Consider the following 21,294-nt stretch of genomic DNA (forward strand, 5'->3'; position numbering starts at 1 on the left):
ATGTCAATGAGAATCATGGGGCAAGTGGCTCCACTTGTTTGAGTCATACCTGGCACAAAAAAATATGGCTGTGGTTATTGAAGATCAGTTATCTCAGACCCAGGAGATCACTGCAAAAGTTCAGTAGATTTGTGAATTAGTCCCACCCATCGTCAACTGTTCCTCAACCATCAATAACTTTTCCTCAACCATAAGGATAGAATTGGGAATGTTGAGATACTGATGACTGCACAATTTGAAACTCCACAGATACATGTCCAAATGCAGCAAAACCTGGTTAACGTCCAGGCTTGGGCTGACATGTGGTGAATAACATTCATGCTACACAAGATGGCAACAGAATAGCATGGCTGAACCCGCTGTCTTCAGCTCCTGTCTGCTTTCTATTTTTTAATGTTTGCTCTTATTCTTTGTTTTTCTTTGTTTTCATTAAAGCCTTTTATGGTGATTTAGTGGCATTGGCATGGTAGCAAGTGCAGGCTGTGCACAGAATGGTGGCTGGCGATCGATGTGGAGTGGGATCTGAAGCAGTGGCTTCTTGGCAATCGGAGGAAGTGGCAGCATGACTTTGGCCATTGTGACGGCGATTGTCACAGTTTCTCCCAGGTTCCTCTTGGCTATCAAAGAGAATGGAAGCACAACATCAGCAGCAGAAGCATAATGGCGGCAGCCTCCCAACCTTCCTGGCATTTGGATACAGTGACATCAATGGTATAATGTGGAATGGAATCATTTGAGTGTTCTGGTTGGCAGCATCATCATCAGCAACAAAAATGCAGCCCTTCCTGGTGACCAATGTAAGACATGCAGGCTGACCAGGACTCCAGGCCCTAAGTAGGCCCAGTGCCTGCATCAGTGGCTGACTGTTCATAACCCCTTTATAGAAATTCTAATTTTACCAGGAAATTACTATCTTCTAATCATTGCCCATGACATTCACTGACATTATCATTACTGAATCCCCCTCTCTCAACATCCTGGAGGTTGTCATTGACCAGAAACTGAACTGGACTAGGGCATTTAAAGATTGTGGTTACAGAACCAGGACAATGGCTAGAATTCCTGTAGTGAGTACTCACCTTTTGACTTCCCAGAGTGTGTCCACCACTGTCGCAATACTGTTTCTGTTACAAGGTTACTATGCCCATTTTTCAGAGAAGGAGTAATTGGCCAGGCTCCATTGTGTCTGAAGTTTGAATGGTTCAATGGGCCCTTCAGTTTACCATAACAGATAATACTTTCAGCCTAAGACTTTCATATCTTAAAAAACTCAGTATAGCTAAGGGGCATAGCCAGCTCTCCAGCTGTTCAGGTAAGTTATAACAGGGGATGTGTGAAAAGTTGCAGGACTTCTTTCTCTCCTTGCAAACTGTAAGTTTTTGTTTGATATTACCTTTTTATGCTAAGGAATGTGTGTATTGGGATAGTTACAAATATTTTTGGAACAGTTTCATTAAGTCGAGTTTAGATAGGATAATTTATTGGGTATTCTATTTTCTGTTCTTTGTGATGCTCAGTGCTGATACAGTGTGTACCATTTATGAGGTGCAATGCAGAAATTCTCCAAAGATCCTTTGACAGCACCTTCCAATCTCTCGATGACAGCAGATACATGGCAGCACCACCAACTGCAAGTTCCTCTCCATGCCACACATTATCCTGACTTGAAAAGTTACTGCCATTCCTTCATGGCTGTTGGGTCAAAATTCTGCATTTTGAGTCAAATTCCTTCCCTAGTGGCATTATGAGTCTATCTACAGCACTTAGACAGCCAGGGTTCAAGACAGCAGCTCACCATCCCCTTCTCAAGGGCAACTGTGGATGGGAAGTAAATACTGGCCCAGCCAGTGATGCCCACATCTCACGAGTGTGTCAAAAAGAATTTTTGGAAATGCACTGACGCAGGAATAGCAGGCAGGTTCGTTGGATACATACAGTACACTGTATTCAAGGAGGCAGAGCCCACAAACACCATTTGGCCCATACTGTCTCTGGCATAATGAATATATGTACCTCCAATCATAGATTGGAAGCTGCCAAATCCAACAAAAAGCTCAGTGGGTGATGGAGATATGCTCAGATCTGCACTTCATTGCTTCAGCCACTGGTGGTCAGAATCATTGGCAGGTTGGTGGGGTCATAGGGATCATTGCATCCAAAACATTAACTCTGCTTTCTATCCATAGACATTGCCAGACCTGCTGAGTTTTTCAAGCATTATTTTGTCTTTAAAAAAGGATTATTGGGGTTCCTAAAATAAGTTAATCAGAGGACTTTTATTTGTTCAAGGACCATTCAAAACTCCAATATTCAGCTATTTCAATAATGCCTATTTCCGTATCTTTGTGTAAACAGAAAGATTTTGAGCTCCATTAATTGGTGCCATGTTTTGGGACTTTTTTCACAAAGTTCACAAAATTCTGAAACACAATTATATTTCCTGATAGTCTTTTAAAGCAAACTACATCATAGATTTTAAAAAGGCTCAAGGTCAAAAGCTAACGAGCACTTTAAGGAAGGAAACTATGAAGTTGTTGCCAAAATGCCTGCCAGCAATAATGAGCCTGTCACTGTAATTGATGTACGCCATCCACGAATTTTGTCTGAAATAGCTCTGGTTCCAGTAATCAGTAGGAGTTGTTTTCCTTAGCATGTGAAAAGAACAAGATAAAAATAAGATTCAACAGAATCAGCCCAGTTTCCAAACTGCAAAGGACAGAACGCAGACTTAGAAACTTATTTTAAATTAAGCAGATCAAAGCACTGATGTGTGGAACCATAGCATATTCACTATTTTGTATCATCACTTGAACACAAAAAGAAGTCAGTCAGAAGTGTTGCTTAGTGTGCTCACTTTCTGTGAAACAGAGCATCTTAATTTTATTTAGACTTAGCCAAGTCTGATGAAGTACTTTTTTGGTTTCTTTGTGAAAAGATTGAAGTGATTGTACAGTTGCAGATGTATGCAAATCAGACCACTAGGAAATCCTTTGGGGTCACATTATTGTGTAATGAGATATTTTGACAGTATGGGCGCAACCCTAAATGTAAGATGCTTAGACCACTTTTAGGTGTAACCAGCTGTTCCCAACATACTATATAGATAGATCCCAATTCCATTGATTCTAGGATCAACTACACTAGTTGAAGGTTGTGAAGTGCTTGTCAAAAGATAATTAAACTATTGATGGAGTTACAAAGCCATACTTACCAAATTGAAGTTTACAGAAACTTTACACTCACTTTCATCTGTCACAACTGGAAGATGAGCTTGTAACTGAGCTAAGAGCCACATTACTCAATAAGCCACTCAATAAGAATTTAGCATATTAAAAGAGAACTAGAGTCATAATTATAACTGTGTATAGCTGCATTAGAACAACTGGTTATCTCACTGCTGCAGAAAAGGATAGCATTGCTTTAATTGAACAGAAAATGGCACTTTACAGATGAGGGAATAAACTTAACAGTTAGTTTGAGGTAAAAGCCTACCTACTCAAAGCGAATGATGATGGGATCACAGAAGTGCAATGAGGCAATACAATCATTAATCCTGCCAGTAATGTAGAACACATAAAACTGGGCTTCATGCTAAAGGATGACAGTATTTACTAAAGTTTCAATGCTTAGCTCTTTCCCTTTTAATTGAATAAATTTACATCCGATCACAACAGCAGTTTATTTCAGAACCAAATTAAAACCAATTTACACATGATATTTTGATGACTTTAGTTTTGAGTGTGTTAAGAGAAAATGTCACCTCTATATAAATAACATAATAATATTTCAATATAATAAATGGTGCTATGGCAAATCTTGGTGACTGTTAGTTTAGGAAATAAGCAAATGACAAAAATTTAGTGTAGTATTTATCACACAGAAACACCTCATCTAGCCTAACAAGTCCATGTTCAGCAATCTTTCTTTTAATCTTTGAACTTCATCAACATATTCTTCTATTCCATTCTGTTAATTTGTTTATCAGACTTTCTCTTAAATGTAACTAGGCTACTTGTTTCACACGTGGACTAAATGTGCAATTTTCTTCATTATGAGATACAAAAGAAATTTGTTATTCAATTCTATTCAGCCTTTGGGTAAGCTTTAAGACAGAAGACAGCTATTAGGTAAGTTGAGAAATAATAAGTGGCAGATTTAAAGTGTATTCTCTTTATTAAGCTAAGTTCCATTGGCAACTCATTTGCCACTCATAGAAATCTGTTCTTTCATATCTCTGCGTGAGTAGATTCTTGGAAGTAAATGAACATCACTAATTATTCTTCTAATTGAGCCTTAGAAAATACTGTACCAGAAAATCAGGCTAATTGCTATTCAAACTCCAGAAAATGTAAATGATATACATGCAACATTAATCATTCATACAATAATTTAATTGAAACTCAAACATTTTAGAGCTAAGTTGTCAGAAGAAAGAAATAAAGAAAGACTTGAGTTGATATTAGTACCCTTGATGATCTTACAAATGCCTCATATTCATCTGAGTACTTTTGAAGTTCTTGACTGACGCAATGTCAGAAACATGGCAACTAATTTATAATATCCAATGCACTAAAGCATCAAATAAAAATATAAATGAGTAATTATAGTGATCATGACTAGGCCCAAATTTTCACTGAGTTGGAAGAGGTTTCAATGCTTTAACCAAAATGGCACCACAGCCCCGGTTTCAGAAGTTCCATGCCTAATCTCACACCAGCCATTTTTCCTGTGTTGTGAGAGTGAGGTGAATATTGCCAGGGAATGAGAGCAGATGAGTGCTTGCACATCCATGGTTCACAGGGGTATGTAAAAAAGCAGTTGCCTTCAAAAAGTCCCAATTTGATTGGTGGAAATGCAAAATGCACCTTTAAATGTTTGAGCAAAAATATTGAAAGTTGTTAAAGTTATTTGGAGAGGTAGAGTATAGATTTTGGAGAGGTTTTAAAAGTAGGCATGAATGTGCATAAAAATGGACTCAATGAAATTTTGTATCTGTCAAAGCATTAAAATACTCAAACTCTTTTAAGTATTGAATAATAGTATTCTGCAGCTGAGAAAGACCAATCCATGCAATTTCACTAGCTGTCTATTGATGTCGACCTGAGGCTCATCATTATAGGATTAGTGTTCCATGATAATGTTAATTCAACAACCTATTACCATCATTATGAGTTCAGAATTCCCCTAACAGCTCTACATCTTTGATATTGGGCAATGAATATATGTTTTTAAAATATGGTTTTAAAAATTGAAGGAGGTCAAAGGTTTTCAACAGGCCTTTTTCAATGATTTTTTTTAAAGTTGCTAACAGACACTTAAAACTTTAATGTATTTCATCTCAGAATTGCTCCTGAGGTCCGCCCATAAGTGGCATTATAACTTGGCATGGAAGGGGTTAAAGCAAACAGTCAGTGGGTAGGGGGGACAGGATTGGTGTGAGTTGATGCTAAGTTGGCATAGAAGCTACAAAGGGCCATGAGAAGTAGATAAAAATCAAACCTATTGGCATGAATGTTATGAGAGGTCATGGGTTTGAGTAGAGGCATGATTGGGTTAGGGTGTGTAAGAGGTAAGGGTCAGTTTCTGGTTTCATTTTGTTTTGTTTTACAGCTAGGTTGATGTCCCAGGGCCTTTTCAACAGCCCAGTTTCACACCTAGCAGCTTCCTCCAAACCCTTTCTGGGGTTGGCAGGCCAAATCCTGGTATTGCACGGTTCTGTAAAATGAAAATCCAAAGATCTGAGCTGCTTTCTCTCAAGTAGGGTTTGTCAGAACTGGAAAAATTTAGAAATGCAATAGTTTTAAAATACGTCGAGAGGTAGAACATGAAAAGACAAATTTAGCTTGGTATTTGGGCCTTCAGTCAAGAATGCAGCACAGAGCTTTCAGATAATTGTGTGGGTGGATGAATGCAGAGATTGAATGTCAACAATAAAAAGGAATTAGCACCAGGAAATTTGAATCTATTAAATTTGAGGAGTGTTTGGAAATGACATAAGGTGTAAGCAGGGAAAGAAAATGGACAAGGAGAGAAAAAAATAGACCGAGGAAGGAGAAAATTAGTTAAGTCGGGTAAGACCATGATGTAATTATTAATTTCATTGGTCCATTGTGTTTATGGAATTTGGAAAGGGGTCAGAAGCAGCCTGAGCAGGACGAGGAGATGAAGATTAGAGGCTGTGGAGGGGAAGTTAAAAACCGAAGTCAATGACAGTCTTGCAAATGATGACTTGATGGCCAACAGGGGAATCATGTGCAAGAGGTCATTTTGAGGAGTTAACAGGCAACTGCTTCTTGATGGAGGTCAGTTTATGGGCATGATACAGTACAATCCTTGTTGTTAGACTTAATAACAGAAAGATATTCACAAAGTTAAAATATTAGGCTGATGTCAATGCAGCAGCAGGTGGCTGGGAAATTTATTAATCATTTGCTTCTTTTTATGTTCCTGCCAATGAATTATTATTTTCTAACATTCTAACTTTACGTGCAATTTTTTTAAAATTGCTTGAAGAATGATCATTGAGGAGCTGTGGAAAAGAAAGCAATAATGTCTCTATTGTGCTGTGAAGTTCTAAAAGTGGAGCCAATTGAAATATTTTCAATATATGCAAGGAAGCGTGGCAATGGTTTAACTTCAAAGCAGTTTTGTTTGTCGCTAACTGTGCCAAGATGTCATGTCCTGTGTTCTCCAGTTTTCTGCTCAATGACGAGTGACAATTGAGAGAATTTTTCTCATCTTACCAACAAATAGGCATTAAAAGTTAATTGTAGACTGAGAAACCTGGTGAACATGTAAGAATTAATATGTGATTTTCAGATGGGACTGACACTAAGGCAAAGTCACAAGTACAAAAAGCATTTTATTGAGGCACTTTGTTTGAAAAGGAAATGTTGCCAAAGTCCACCCTCTCATTACAGAAGGATAATTGGTGCTGGTTTAACCTTAGGCAGGAGGCAAGGTTGAGAAGATGGTAACTTCATAATAACCTCAGCCAGTATGGGAATTGAAGTTGAGCTTGTTGGAGTTCCTCTCCATTGACAAGCAAGTCTTCCAGTCAACTGTGCTAAACAAACCCTTTTATTTGAAGAGATTGTTGTCCAAAAACATTTATTAAATCAGGCCATAAAATGCTGTCTTCTTCTGTTTCTTTCCCAATCAGCAGATCACGAACCATATAGTAAATCAAATGCAGATACAGTCAAAATGCTATCCGCTCGCACCATTTGATTTTTTTTAAGTTGGAAAAGGACCTTGAAGAATACAGGACCATTGTAACTATTGGATCAGTTCAAAATGTTTCAAGCCGTTATGAAGTTTGGGACTTGAGATTCTGCACTGCTAACGGTCTGCTCTCTTATAATGGACTATATCCATTCTTGGTGTACGATATCTGGGTCTCTGCCTCACAGAAGATTGATTACTATCTAGTTTTCAGGAATTCCAACAAACCATTATTTACATTAATATAAAACAAAGAACTGCAAGCTGCAGAAATCAGAAATTAAACAGATATTGCTGGAGGAACACAGCAGGTCCAGCAGCATCTGTTGTTAGAAAGCAGAGTTAAACAGGATCGTAAGAAGAATCACTGAACTTGAAATGTCAACTCTGCTTTCTCTCCACAGATGCTGCCAGATCTGTTCAGTTTCTCCAGCAATTTCTGTGTCCATTATTTACATATTATTTCACAGAATTCCAATCTTTGTCAGCTAATATTCTATAACAAAAACAGAAATTGCTGGAGAAACTCAGCATCTGTGGGAAGAAAGCAGAGTTAACATTTCATACCCAGTAACTCTTTATCAGAGCTGATAACAGCTAGGAAAAAGTGGTATTTATGCTCAAAGTTTGTGAGAAGATTTGTAGCTCGGGTGCTCTTTGCTGTGGTTCTGTTTGCCGAGCTGGAAGGTTTTGTTGCAAACGTTTCGTCCCCTGTCTAGGTGACATCTTCAGTGCTTGGGAGCCTCCTGTGAAGCACTTCTGTGGTGTTTCCTCCGGCATTTCCCTGTCCCTGCCGCTTCCGGTTGTCAGTTTCAGCTGTCCGCTGTAGTGGCCGGTATATTGGGTCCAGGTCTATGTTGATGGAGTTCGTGGATGAGTGCCAAGCTTCTAGGAATTCCCTGGCTGTTCTTTGTTTCGCTTGCCCTATAATGGTAGTGTTGTCCCAGTCAAATTCATGTTGCTTGTCGTCTGCGTGTGTGGCTACTAGGGATAGCTGGTTGTGTCGTTTCGTGGCTAGTTGATGTTCGTGGATGCGGATCGTTAGCTGTCTTCCTGTTTGTCCTATATACTGTTTTGTGCAGTCCTTGCATGGGATTTTGTATACTATTGTATTTATGCTGATGCCAAACTTGGTGGGGAGGGGTGAAGGGGTGGGATAAGTAAATAGGTGGAGATCGACCCCAGAGAGCGAGAGGCATGAAAGGGGTAGGTAAAAAGGAGATTGTAGATAATAGGCCAGGAAAAAAGAAAAGCTGAATAAGTGATAATATTAGCTAAGAGCAGAAGAAAATGGGTAAGCTGTACTAAATGCACTCATACAATGTGGTAATGAGCCGAGGAGTATGTGAGAATGGGTGACTTATAGGTGACTAAAACAACCCATGTCACTACAGGACTATGGTGTGGGTTTGGGTAAATAGCATTGATGATTGGAATCATTGAACTTGATTTTGAGTCTGAGAGGCTGCAGAATCTCCAAACAGAAAATGAGATGTTGTTCTTCAAACCTTGTTGTGGCTCACCAGAACACAACAGTAGGCCTGTGATAAAGGTATTGGCAGGGAACACAGTGGTGTGTTGAAGTACATGGTGGTTTATGGAATTAGCAAGCAACTGGAAGATCAGGGTCATTTTTGTGGACAGAACGTAGGTGCTTTGCAAAGTGGTCACCAGTCTCCCTAATGTAGAGAACACAGAGTACATAGGCAAAAGTGAGGACTGCCGAAGTTGGAACTCAGAGTCTAGATTAGAATGGTGCTGGAAAAGCACAGCAGGTCAGGCAGCATCCGAGGAGCAGGAAAATCGATGTTTCAGGCAAAAGCCCTTCATCAGCCTTTCCTGTGCTTTTTCAGCACCACTCTAATCTAAACACAGAGTACATAATCTAGATTGAATGGAGTACAGGTAAATAGCTCAATACAGTTAATATTCTATCCTGTCTTTGGAGTCTGGATAATGTCTGACTGCTGATGTTAATGTTACATCACCTTTTACATCATCATGTCATTAACATATGCAATCTCGATCACTGCACAAAGTAGTTGGAGGATGCCATTTGAGCAAGTGTCTTGCTGCGGGCATGATCTGATTATTGAACTGGGCACTACATACTATGCTGGTGGGTAAAAGTCTGGTTTGATTCTACATTTCTAAATAAAAGAGCTCCTTCCAGGTTACATCATGTAAAAAACAGCAGCATTTGCTGAGTCAGCCATTTGTTATTGTCACAAGAATGTCTCCAAGACTCTACAGCAAGAGAAAAATGTGCATCTTTTTCACCATGCACAAAGTGAAGCAACATGAGAGAATGTTGGCTGTGGCTTATATTTCAGGCTTCTGCAGCATCTTCAGTGCCAATGACAACTTGATCCCATCTGCATCCAACACTTAACAGAAATAATCACTAGTTGCCTTTGTATAGACAGTTGTAACTTGTTTTTTTCTTTGATTCTGTTTGTAACAGTCCTCCCACGAAATGTTTCAGCAGTAACTACCACTTTGGTAGCTGATCTTCTATTGAAAGCACAACAGATGCATTTGGTGAGGGGATCCCAAGCAGTCCTGAGGCTCGAAGACTCAATAGCAAGCCGCAGTATCTTGTCATGACCAGGGAAATCTGGACCAGCTGGCTTTGTGGCACTGAATAGGGCATGGGTAGCCTGTGTCATTCTACTGTACTGCATAAGAAAAAGAGAGCAAGAATGTTCTAACGTACTGAAAACCCTCATCAAAACCAAGCCTCCAGATCCAAAGCCTGGGCTTTCTTGGCAGTGGTGTGGCTATTAAGGAAAGCCTTGATCATGGCGGGTATACTGGCATATTCATGGCAGTGACCAGTATCGAGGTTAGGCATAAAGGTTCCTTTAAGTGTCAAACAGAATGATTGAGAGCTAGTGATTCTCATTCAACTTGTGCAAACTTATAAAGCATTAGAAAATAAAAGCTCCCTTCTTATTCTATTTTAATTTGATCCTCTCCCTTTCTTCCAACCCTCCCCGATTTTATTATTACTGCATGGCCCTTGGTGGGTAGTGCTTAGTAATTGTTTTTTAGTTGATGGAATAGGTGGAGGCTTACATAAAAACAAAAGTTTTGTTCTTTTGGTGAAGGTTTCTTATGAAGAAAGAGTCGGATTCTTCCCATTGGAGAGGTCTATACATGGAAGTCCTGTGCAATCATATGCTAAGGGGATTCATGTTGAGAGTGTGTTGCTCAAAAAAGCACAGCATGTCAGACAGCATTTGAGGAGCAGGAAGATCAGGGGATTCATGGACAACCAGCCCAACTGTTTATTTTGCTGTGCTATGGACCACATGTATGTTGGTTGTGGGAAATTGCACCCCATTTTTAGTTACTTAAAGTATTTTCTATTGTTTGTTTAGTTGCACTTTAGCCCAGGATCCTAATCTCCAGAGGTGGATAGACAGTTCAGAGAAACTCCTTGTGAGCTTGCTCTTGGGCCCAGCAAGAATAGTAATCAACAGGTCCAGGCAGTGAGCCATGGATACGGTCATAATTCTCAATTGCCTGACTGTCTTCTGAGGCTACATATGTGCCTGGATGTCTTTGGAGATGGAGCACATCCTGTTTACCAACACCCTCAAAGCCTTTAGGTAGGGGTGGGCACCATGTGACTGTGGGACAAACAAAGCACATGCTTACGCATATTTTCTGGAGACAGGTCACCAGCTTGAATCTGGACATGGCAATTTTGAGGGGCTCTGAGAAAAGAAACATGAAACCTGGTGTTTGTTCTAAATTATAGGTATCTATCTGTAAGTCTTTTGCTTCACATTCAGAATAACTGACCAGGGGTTTCTCTCATTCTTACTGCCTGCAATCCTTTAAAATTGGAAGGATTTGGCCTGTTTAGCTGAATATGAATGTTTCCATCAAGCCAGTAGGACTCAAACCTATAACACCTAGTTTGGAGGTGGGAGCTCTATTCATTGCACCAAATGTCTCTTTGCTGCAAAGGTGCATGTCAACTATTTTGAATCTTGAACAAATCTCATAAGCATCAAGAATACAAATGATTTGGTAAATTGAAAAAAACATTCATGATAGCCATAACCATGTATGGAGTTTTGGGAAATCTGAAACCACCAGAAAACTTACAGAGCAAGGTTAAGTTTTTCCTGCAGGTCAGGGAACATTGAAAAGATCTTCTGTTATTAATACACCAATTATGATGTCTACTTTAGATAAGATAATTAACTTTAACTTCCTTTTGCACTTGACACTTAAGGCAGAAAGCAAGGCACTATTGAACATTTTCCTTCAGTAAAAGTAGTAACACATCATCCCTCTAATGTCAATATTTGAGTAGCATTGTAACACTAAGAAATACAGGGCAGAGCAACAGTTCAGATTTTTTTTAATGCACCACAAAAGGATATGGTGTGTGAAGACACTTTGTTAGTGAGTTGAGGATATTAACACCGACCTGCAATTTTTGAGAATTCCATGTCTATTTGATCAGAAATTTGATCAGAGTCAAAGAGTGGCACTTGAGGGAGAGACATGTCAGGGAAACTGATTTTGATTAAGTAAAAAATGTCTGGCTGGAGGTTTGCAGAGCTCTCTGAATAATACATTAAAATACTAGAGAATACGGTTCCAACATATATTCTAAAGCCTCACAAGCCAAGATTGCCCTCTAAGTATGGCTACAATGCTACCATGTTTGTATTGCTGGGTTACATTCACAAGTTTAGGATCAATAATCTAAAGAACTAGACTTTCACATTGCACCATATGTAAAGCCCTTTTGATTCTGGCCTAGATATCAGTGGCATACAACAATCTGAATACTATTCTAATTAATGCAGCACTCCTTTGTTAAACTAGTAAGCAGTAGTACAAACTCACAATGAATCTGATTGTTTAAAAATCCTGCAGACTATAGGATGTCTGAGGTGGTCAATCCATCAACAGTTTCTCCTGACATATCTTCTTGAGCAGGCAACCAATTCTCTCTGGCCTCACCATAGTGGTCGGCTGTTTACAAAAATGTTTCTTTATTTTTCTTTTCTTGCAATGACAATGACATGTAAAGGTAATACCTGGTTTGGCCCATTTAGTTCATTTTACTTTACATCCCTGTCATGTTTGAAGGTACTATTGAATATATGTTTTGCAGTCTCCGTCTTCAAAATTGTGATTGAATAAACTTAAGCAGTAGTCTAAAAGGTATTCTGTCAGATATGTCTCAATGATGGGAGTTTATTTCTGTCCTTGTAAAACTATATCCTTCTCAGCTTAAATTCAGATCTAGGCTTGTCCAATATTTTCCCACGCTGCCTTCCTCTTCTCAGTCCATAATGCAATTCTTCAGTCAGAATACCAATTTATTGTATCATCCCACCATAAGACAAACCCAGCACATACAGCTTCACCACAACCAGTTTGCATTCATTAATAGAAAAGAAATTAAAACACAGTTAAATGATACAAAATAACTCATATAATGTAAGAGTATATAATATATTGGCTTATAGAGCTTTTATGTATGTGTTACTGTTCATATGAGAGCGTTGATGACATGTACCAAATTTACAAAAGTGGAAACATAAAAGGTGGCATTAAGTATGTTGAAGTTGTTGAACTATCATTTAAAAAACAAACAAGATCATTAATGTCCGTCTGGACAAGCTTTGGCAGTCTGGTATTGACTCTCATGGACAATGTAATAAAACAGCAGCCACAAAGCCATGGCTGACACTCTCTAACACAGATAACCCCATTCTCTCATCCTAATTGCTGTCTAACCACTGTGCCACACAGTTTACCTGTCTCTATCTACACGTCACCCTTGAAGTCCAATGTCCACTGTCTCCAATGTCCACTGAATACCTGCAGCTTGTCATTGTCAAGTAATGGAACATCATAAACAGGCAAGCTATCAGTCAATTCCAAATGCAACAGTGAGCTTTCATTTGCAGAGAGGAAAAGAGAACAAAAATGAAGAGAAAAGAGTCAGAACACCACCTGCATAATGCCAACTAGACATCAGCATCATGATCAGAAAATATCAAGGTCAGTGGTTGTCTGTTGCATCTTTAATGAGGTTCTGTCTGATTGGTAGCACCTGATGCAGCTCTGTCATAGACAACATGAGTTTCCTCCACCTCAGTGTTGCCATCCTCCTCAGCATCCAACACATCACGTCATTGTCTGCTCCAATTGTAGATGCCAACAGGCCAGGATGAAGGAGCACACTCAATCCAAAGTATAGTGCACCCATCCCTCCCATCAACCCCACCAGACAGGTACAAGCAGTGGAACCAAATCTGCAGCTCCCATTGTGAGCTCCACTGTGCCCCTGGCTGAGGTATAGGCAGCATTGTATCTGTGTCCCGCATCTATCAGGGTGTTCCACAATGGTGTCATGCCACATTGCCACAGTGAGTAGCTCTTGTCTCCAGTAAGCAGCCTTGTAAGGTACCCGAACCCTCAAGTACACCAGGTACATGAGAGTGCTCCAGGATGTAGGAGTCGTGGCAGCTGCCAGGGTACAGACACACACCTCCAGGAAGTGGTAATGGTGGTCACAGATTACCTGAACATTAATGGAATGGAACCCCTTCCTGTTGATGGATTTCACAACGCTGTAATATGGCCCTCACAATGCTACAGTTGATAGCACCTTGCACCCAGGGAAGCCAGCTATGTTTCTGTTGTCCAAGCTGCAGCACTGGTCTCATGTGATCCAGAGTGACCTTGTACAGATGGCAATGGTCACTGTACTGGTGCATTGTGAGTAAATGACTGAGAGATCTCACACAGGTCACCATCACTCTTTGAATATTATTTCAATAGAAAAAGTCTGCAGTAAGTTATTGAACAGAGAGCTTTGGAAGTTCTTGTGCATGAATCACAAATAGCTAACATTGACTTCAGTGGGTAATAGGGAAAGCAAGTGGAATATTGGTCTTTATGGAAAAGGAACTGAAATAGAAAAATAAGGAGGTTTTGGTATAACTTTACAAGGCACAGATCAGAGGTTGTTCCCTCCAGTGGGAGAGTCTCAGACCAGAGGGCATAATCTGAGAGTAAGGGTTGTTACATTTAAAACAGAAGTGAGAAGGATTTTGTTTCTCTCAGTATCACAAATCTGCGGAATTATTTACCACAGAGGGCTGCTGAGACTGGGTCATTATTTGGATTTGAGGCTGAGATGGGCAGATTTTTAATCAGTAAGAAAATCAAGGTTTATTGAGAAAAGGTAAAAAAAAGTGGAATTAAAAATTATCAGACCAGCTGTTGAATGGTGGAGCAGATTCAACATGGGCACAATTGATATGTGAGGCTTGTTCAAGGAGCAACTATTGAGTGTCCTTGATAAGTATGTACCTGTCAGGCAGGGAGGAAAGGATAGTGTGAGGGAGCCGTGGTTTAATAAGGAATTGGAATCCCTTGTTAAATGGAAGATGCAGAGAGATTTACTACAGTATTGCCAAGGCTGGAGAATTGTAGCTATGAGGAGATTGGAGTGGTTGGAGTTGTTTTGGAGTTGGAGTGGGGGATTCATTGATGGTACACCATTGAATGCCAAGGGGCAGTGGTTAGATTGTGACTTATTGGTGATGGTCATAGTCTGATATTTGTGTGGCATGAATGTTACTTGCCCCTTATCAGACCAAGGAGGAGAAAGTGAGGACTGCAGATGCTGGAGATCAGAGCTGAAAAATGTGTTGCTGGAAAAGCATAGCAGGTCAGGCAGCATCAAAGGAGCAGAAGAATTCTTCTTCAAGAGCTTATGCCCGAAGCGTCGATTCTCCTGCTCCTTTGATGCTGCCTGACCTGCTATGCTTTTCCAGCAACACATTTTTCAGCTCTGATCTCCAGCATCTGCAGTCCTCACTTTCTCCTCCTTGGTCTGATAAGGGGCAAGTAACATTCATGCCACACAAATATCAGACTATGACCATCACCAATAAGTCACAATCTAACCACTGCCCCTTGGCATTCAATGGTGTACCATCAATGAATCCCCCACTCCAACTCCAAAACAACTCCAACCACTCCAATCTCCTCATAGCTACAATTCTCCAGCCTTGGCAATACTGTAGTAAATCTCTCTGCACTCTCTCCAGAGCAATTATGTCCTTCCTGTAATGTGGTCAACAAAACTGCACACAATACTCAAGTTGAGGTCTTATACGGACTCATAAGTATCTTATATAGTTTCATCATCTCATCCCTACTTTTGCATTCTATACCTATGCCAATGAAGGACAGCATTCCAAATGCAATCTTTGCAACCTTATCTACCTGTACTGTTCCCTTTAGGGACCTGTGCACTTGCACACCAAGATCTCTCACTCCATCTACCCCTCTCAGTATATTCCTATTGATTGGGCATTCGCTTTTATTGTCTGACCTCCCCAAATGTATTACTTCACACTTGTACACAGATCTTTGAAAGTTGCCACCCAGGTAAATAGTGCGGTGAAGGAGGCATATGGCGTACTGGCTTTTATTGGTAGAGGAATTGAGTTCCGGAGTACTGAGGTCATGTTGCAGTTGTATAAGACTCTGGTGCAGCCGCATCTGGAGTATTGTGTGCAGTTTTGGTCGCCATACTATAGGAAGGATGTGGTGGCACTGGAACGGGTGCAGAGGAGGTTTACCAAGATGTTGCCTGGTATTGTAGGAAGATCGTATGAGCTAAGGCTGAGGCACTTGGGGTTGTTTTCATTGGAGAAAAGAAGGTTTAGGGGTGACTTGATAGAGGTGTACAAGATGATTTGGGGTTTAGATAGGGTTGACCATGAGAACCATTTTCCATGTATGGAGTCGGCTATTACGAGGGGGCATAGCTTTAAATTAAGGGGTGGTAGGTATAGGACAGATGTTAGGGGTAGATTCTTTACTCAGTGAGTTGTGAGTTCATGGAATGCCCTGCCAGTAGCAGTGGTGGACTCTCCCTCTTTATGGGCATTTAAACGGGCATTGGATAGGCATATGGAGGATAGTGGGCTAGTGTAGGTTAGGTGGGCTTGGATCGGCGCAACATCGAGGGCCAAAGGGCCTGTACTGCACTGTATTTTTCTATGTCCTAGATTCAATGGGCTGAATAGCCTACTTCTGTTCTTAAATCTTCTGGACTTTTGCCCATCATTACACTTTTAATACCACATCTTTTTATTTCAAATTCCACCATCTGCCATGTTTGGATCAAACCTGGGTGTCCAGAGAACTACCAGAGTCTCTGGATTTCTCGTCCGAAGATAACAGCACTATGCCATTTGCCTCCTCAGCATACATGTTTTGGTGGATTAGAATTGAACCCAGTAAACTTTATAAGTTAATTCATCCTGGACCAACTCACCAATGTGTATTCAAAGAACAAACCAGTCAGAAGGAAATTATATGAAGAGTAAAGTGGATAATTGAATTTGCCTAAAACGTAAGTATTAGAATTAAAATACAGCTTAAACTTGAAGAAGAGTAGATGTTTAACCAGGCTGTAGATGACAGCGTCAATAATCAAGCTGATATCTTGTGGTTGCATCTTGTAACAGAGAATAAACTTGAGATAATTAAAATCTGCAAAGACTTTAGATATTGGAACATAATTGTAAGAATAAGCCAAAATCTGATGTTGCAACTGGGGATTTGTTGGCAGAATCGAGCTGAGCATGCATTTTCAATAGATTCTGCCTGTAAAAGGAATAATTTGGCATATAAAACTGATGCTTTAAGCATCTCATTGGGAAGCTCAGGCATTTGTCCTTTATCAACATAGATGATTCTCAGCAGATGGTATCCTTGTTTGTGACAAAGTTGTTAAAGTGTCTTCCCTGTTAAAGTGTCTCCCTCTGGGGAGTGGATAATTTCAATAGTCAAGAAAGAAATTCGGAAAGTACTGGCAGTTATGGATGTGTTCCCTCCACAGGGTGAATGGGGCTTGGAAGGACATTCACACCCTGCATTTAAGAACCCAAGAACTTTCTTCTGCAAGTCTCAGACTTCCTTCTCTTAGGGCAGCTCTATCTCTCTGCATCCTTTCACTGTCCAGTTGTGACTCTACACAAAATATAGAGTCATAAAGTCATACAGTATGGAAACAAACCCTTCGGTCCCGCTCTTCCATACTAACCAAGTTTCCCAAGCTAAATTAGGACAGCACAGTAGCTCAATGGTTAGTGCTGTTACCTCACAGAGCTAGAAACCTAGGTTCAATTGGACTCTCAGATGACTGTCTGTGTGGAGTTTGCACATTCTCCCTGTTCTGTTTGGGCTTCCTTTGGGTGCTTTGGTTTTCTCCCACAGTCCAAAGATATGCAGGTTACGTGGATTGGCTGTTGTAAATTAGCTATTATGTGAAGGCTATAGGGAGTGAGCCATGGGAAATGCAGCATTACAGGGATGCGGTGGGTCTGGATGGGATGCTTTTTGAAGGGTCAGTGTGGAGCAAATGGCCTGCTCCCACACTGTGGAGATTCTTGTCCTATTTGCAGGAATTTAACCAATATTCCTCTAAACCTGTCCAAATGTATTTTAAATGTTACAACTGTACCCACATCTACCACTTCTTCAGGCAGTTCATTCTACATATGAACCTCTGTATGAAAAAAATTGCCACTCACGTCCCTTTTAAATCTTTCTCCACTCACCTTAAAAATATGCTTCCAGTTTTGAACTCTCATAGAATCATAGAGTTGTACATCATGGAAACAGACCCTTCGGTCCAACTCATCCATGCCGACCAGATATCCCAACCCAATCTGGTCCCACCTGCCAGAACCTGGCCCATATCACTCCAAAACCCTTCCTATTCATGTATCAATCCAGATGTCTTTGAAATGTTGCAATTGTACGAGCCTCCACCACTTCCTCTGGCAGCTCATTCCACATTCGCACCACCCTCTGCGTGAAAATGTTGCCCCCTTAAGTCTCTTTTATATCTTTCCCCTCTCACCCTAAGCCTATGGCCTCTAGTTCTGGACTCCCCTACCCCAGCGAGGGGTAACCAATATCCTAACCAATATCCTAACCAATATCCACAACATGACCTCCCAATTCCAGTACTCAATACTCTGAACAATAAAAGAAAACATACCAAACGCCTTCTTCACTATCCTATCTATCTGTGACTCCACTTTCAAGGAGATATGAACCTGCATTCCAAGGTCCCTTTGTCAGCAACACTCCCTAGGACCTTACCATTAAGTGTATAAGTCCTGATAATGTTTGCTTTCCCAAAATACAGCACCTGGCATTTATCTAAATTAAATTCCATCTGCCACTCCTCAGCACATTGGCCCATCTGATCAAGATCCTAATGTAATCTGAGGTAACCTTCTTCGCTGACCACAACACCTCCAATTTTGGTGTCATCTGCAAACTTATTGACTATACCTCTTAGGCTCACATCCAAATCATTTCTATATATGACAAAAATTAGTGGACCCAGCACCGATCCTTGTGGCACTCCACTGTCACAGGCCTCCAGTCTGAAAAACAACCCTACACCACCACCCTCTGTCTTCTACCTTTGAGCCAGTTCTGTATCTAAATGGCTAGTTCTCTTTGTATTCCATGAGATCTAACTTTGCCAACCAGTCTCCCATGGGAACCTTGTCGAACGTCTTACTGAAGTCCATATGGGTCACATCTACTGCTCTGCCCTCATCAATCCTTTTTATTACTTCTTCTAAAAACTCAATCAAGTTTGTGAGACATGATTTCCCACGCACAAAGCCATGTGACTATCCCTAATCAGTCCTTGCCTTTCCAAATACATGCACATCCTGTCCCTCACGATTCCCTCCAACAACTTACCCACCACCGACATCAGGCTCACTGGTCTATAGCTCCCTGGCTTGTCCTTACCACCCTTCTTAAACAGTGGCACCACGTTAGCCAACCTCCAGTCTTCCAGCACCTCATCAGTGACTATCGATGATACAAATATCTCAGCAAGAGGCCCAGCAATCACTTCCCTAGCTTCCGACAGAGTTCTAGGGTACACCTGATCAGGTCCTGGGGATTTATCCACTTTTATTCATTTCAAGTCATCCAGCACATCCTCCTCTGCGATATTTTTCAAGATGTCACCATCTATTTCCCTACAGTCTATATCTTCCATGACTTTTTCCACAGTAAATACTGATGCAAAATATTCATTTAAAATCTCCCCCATCTCCTTTGGTTCCATACAAAGGCCACCTTGCTGATCTTTGAGGGGCCCTATTCTCTCCCTAGTTACCTTTTTGTCCTTAATGTATTTGTAAAAACCCTTTGGATTCTCCTTAATTCTATTTGCCAAAGCTATCTCATGTCCCCTTTTGCCCTCCTGATTTCCCTCTTAAATATACTCCTACTGCCTTTATACTCTTCTAAGGATTCACTTGATCTATTCTGTCTATACCTGACATATGCTTTCTTCTTTTTCTTAAACAAAACCTCAATTTCTTTCGTCATCCAGCATTCCCTATACCTACCAGACTTTCCTTTCACTCTAACAGGAATATACTCTGGACTCTTGTTATCTCATTTCTGAAGGCTTCCACTTTTCCAGCCATCATTTTACCTGCGAACATCTGCCCCCAAAACAGCTTTTGAAAGTTCTTGCCTAATACTGTCAAAATTGGCCTTTCTCCAATTTAGAACTTCAACTGTTAGATCTGGTCTAACTTTTTCCATAACTATTTTAAAACCAATAGAATTATGGTTACTGGTCCTAAAATGCTCCCTCACTGACACCTCAGTCACCTGCCCTACCTTATTTCCCAAGACTAGATCAAGTTTTGCACCTTCTCAAGTAGGTACACCCACGTAATGAATCAAAAGGTTTTCTTGTACCCACTTAACAAATTCCTCTCCATCTAAACCCTTAACACTATGGCAGTTCCAGTCTATGTTTGGAAAGTTAAAATTCCTTACCATACCCACCCTATTATTCTTACAGATAACTGAGATCTCCTTACAAATTTGTTTCTCAATTTCCCTTTGAATTTTAGGGGGTCCATAATACAATCCCAATAAGGTGATCATCCCTTTCTTATTTTTCAGTTCCACCCAAATAACTTCCCTGGATGTATTTCCGGGAATATCCTCCCTCAGTACAGCTGTAATGCTATCCCTTATCAAAAATGCCACTCCCCTTCCTTTCTTGCCTCCCTTTCTGTCCTTCCTGTAGCATTTGTATCCTGGAACATTAAGCTGCCAGTCCACTCAATTCCTGAGCCATACCTTGCTATGATATCCCAGTGCCATGTTCCTAACCAGGGCCTGAGTTCATCTGCCTTCCTGTTAGGCCTCTTGCATTGAAATAAATGCAGTTTAATTTTTCAGTTCTACCTTGTTCTCTGTTTTGTCCCTGCCTGCCCTGACTGTTTGACTCGCTTCTTTTCTCAACTGTACCAGTCTCAGATTGATTTTTTTTCCCTCACTACCTCCCTGGGCACCCCCCACCCACCCCAACCTTACTGGTTTAAATCCTCCCGAGCAGTTCTAACAAATCTCCCTGCTAGTATATTAGTCTCTTCTACCCTAGGGAAAATACCTTTGTTGTTGACCTTACCATTATCCCTCATAATTTCATAAATCTCTATAACGTCACCCCTCTCAACCTACTGCACTTCAGTGATAAAAATCCCAGTCTATCTAGCCTTTCTTTATAACTTAAACCCTCCAGTCCTGGTATATCTTTGAAAATCTTTTTTGTATCCTCTCCAATTTAATATTATCCTTCCTATTTGGGATTGGATAAATAGAAAAAGGGAAGCTTATGGCAGATGACAAAGGCCTGAGTGAGCAGAAGCCCTAGAATGTGCAAAGGGAGACTTATGAAGGGGACCAAAAAATGGACATGAAATAATTCTGGTAGGTAAAATAAATTAAAATCTTGAGTTATTTGACAAGTGCATTAAGGGTAAAAGGATAACAGGGGAAATCCATAGTGGTACATTATGCATGGAGCTGGAGGATTTAGGTAAAGTTGTAAATTACTATTTTGTCAGTATTCATTAGTGATAAGTAATATGTGAGTACAAAATTCAGGGAGGAGGATCATGATATCTAAGATATGACTCATTCTTGACCAGAGCCTCAATA

Source organism: Chiloscyllium plagiosum, chromosome 4 (assembly GCF_004010195.1).
Source record: "Chiloscyllium plagiosum isolate BGI_BamShark_2017 chromosome 4, ASM401019v2, whole genome shotgun sequence".
Classification (NCBI taxonomy): domain Eukaryota; kingdom Metazoa; phylum Chordata; class Chondrichthyes; order Orectolobiformes; family Hemiscylliidae; genus Chiloscyllium; species Chiloscyllium plagiosum.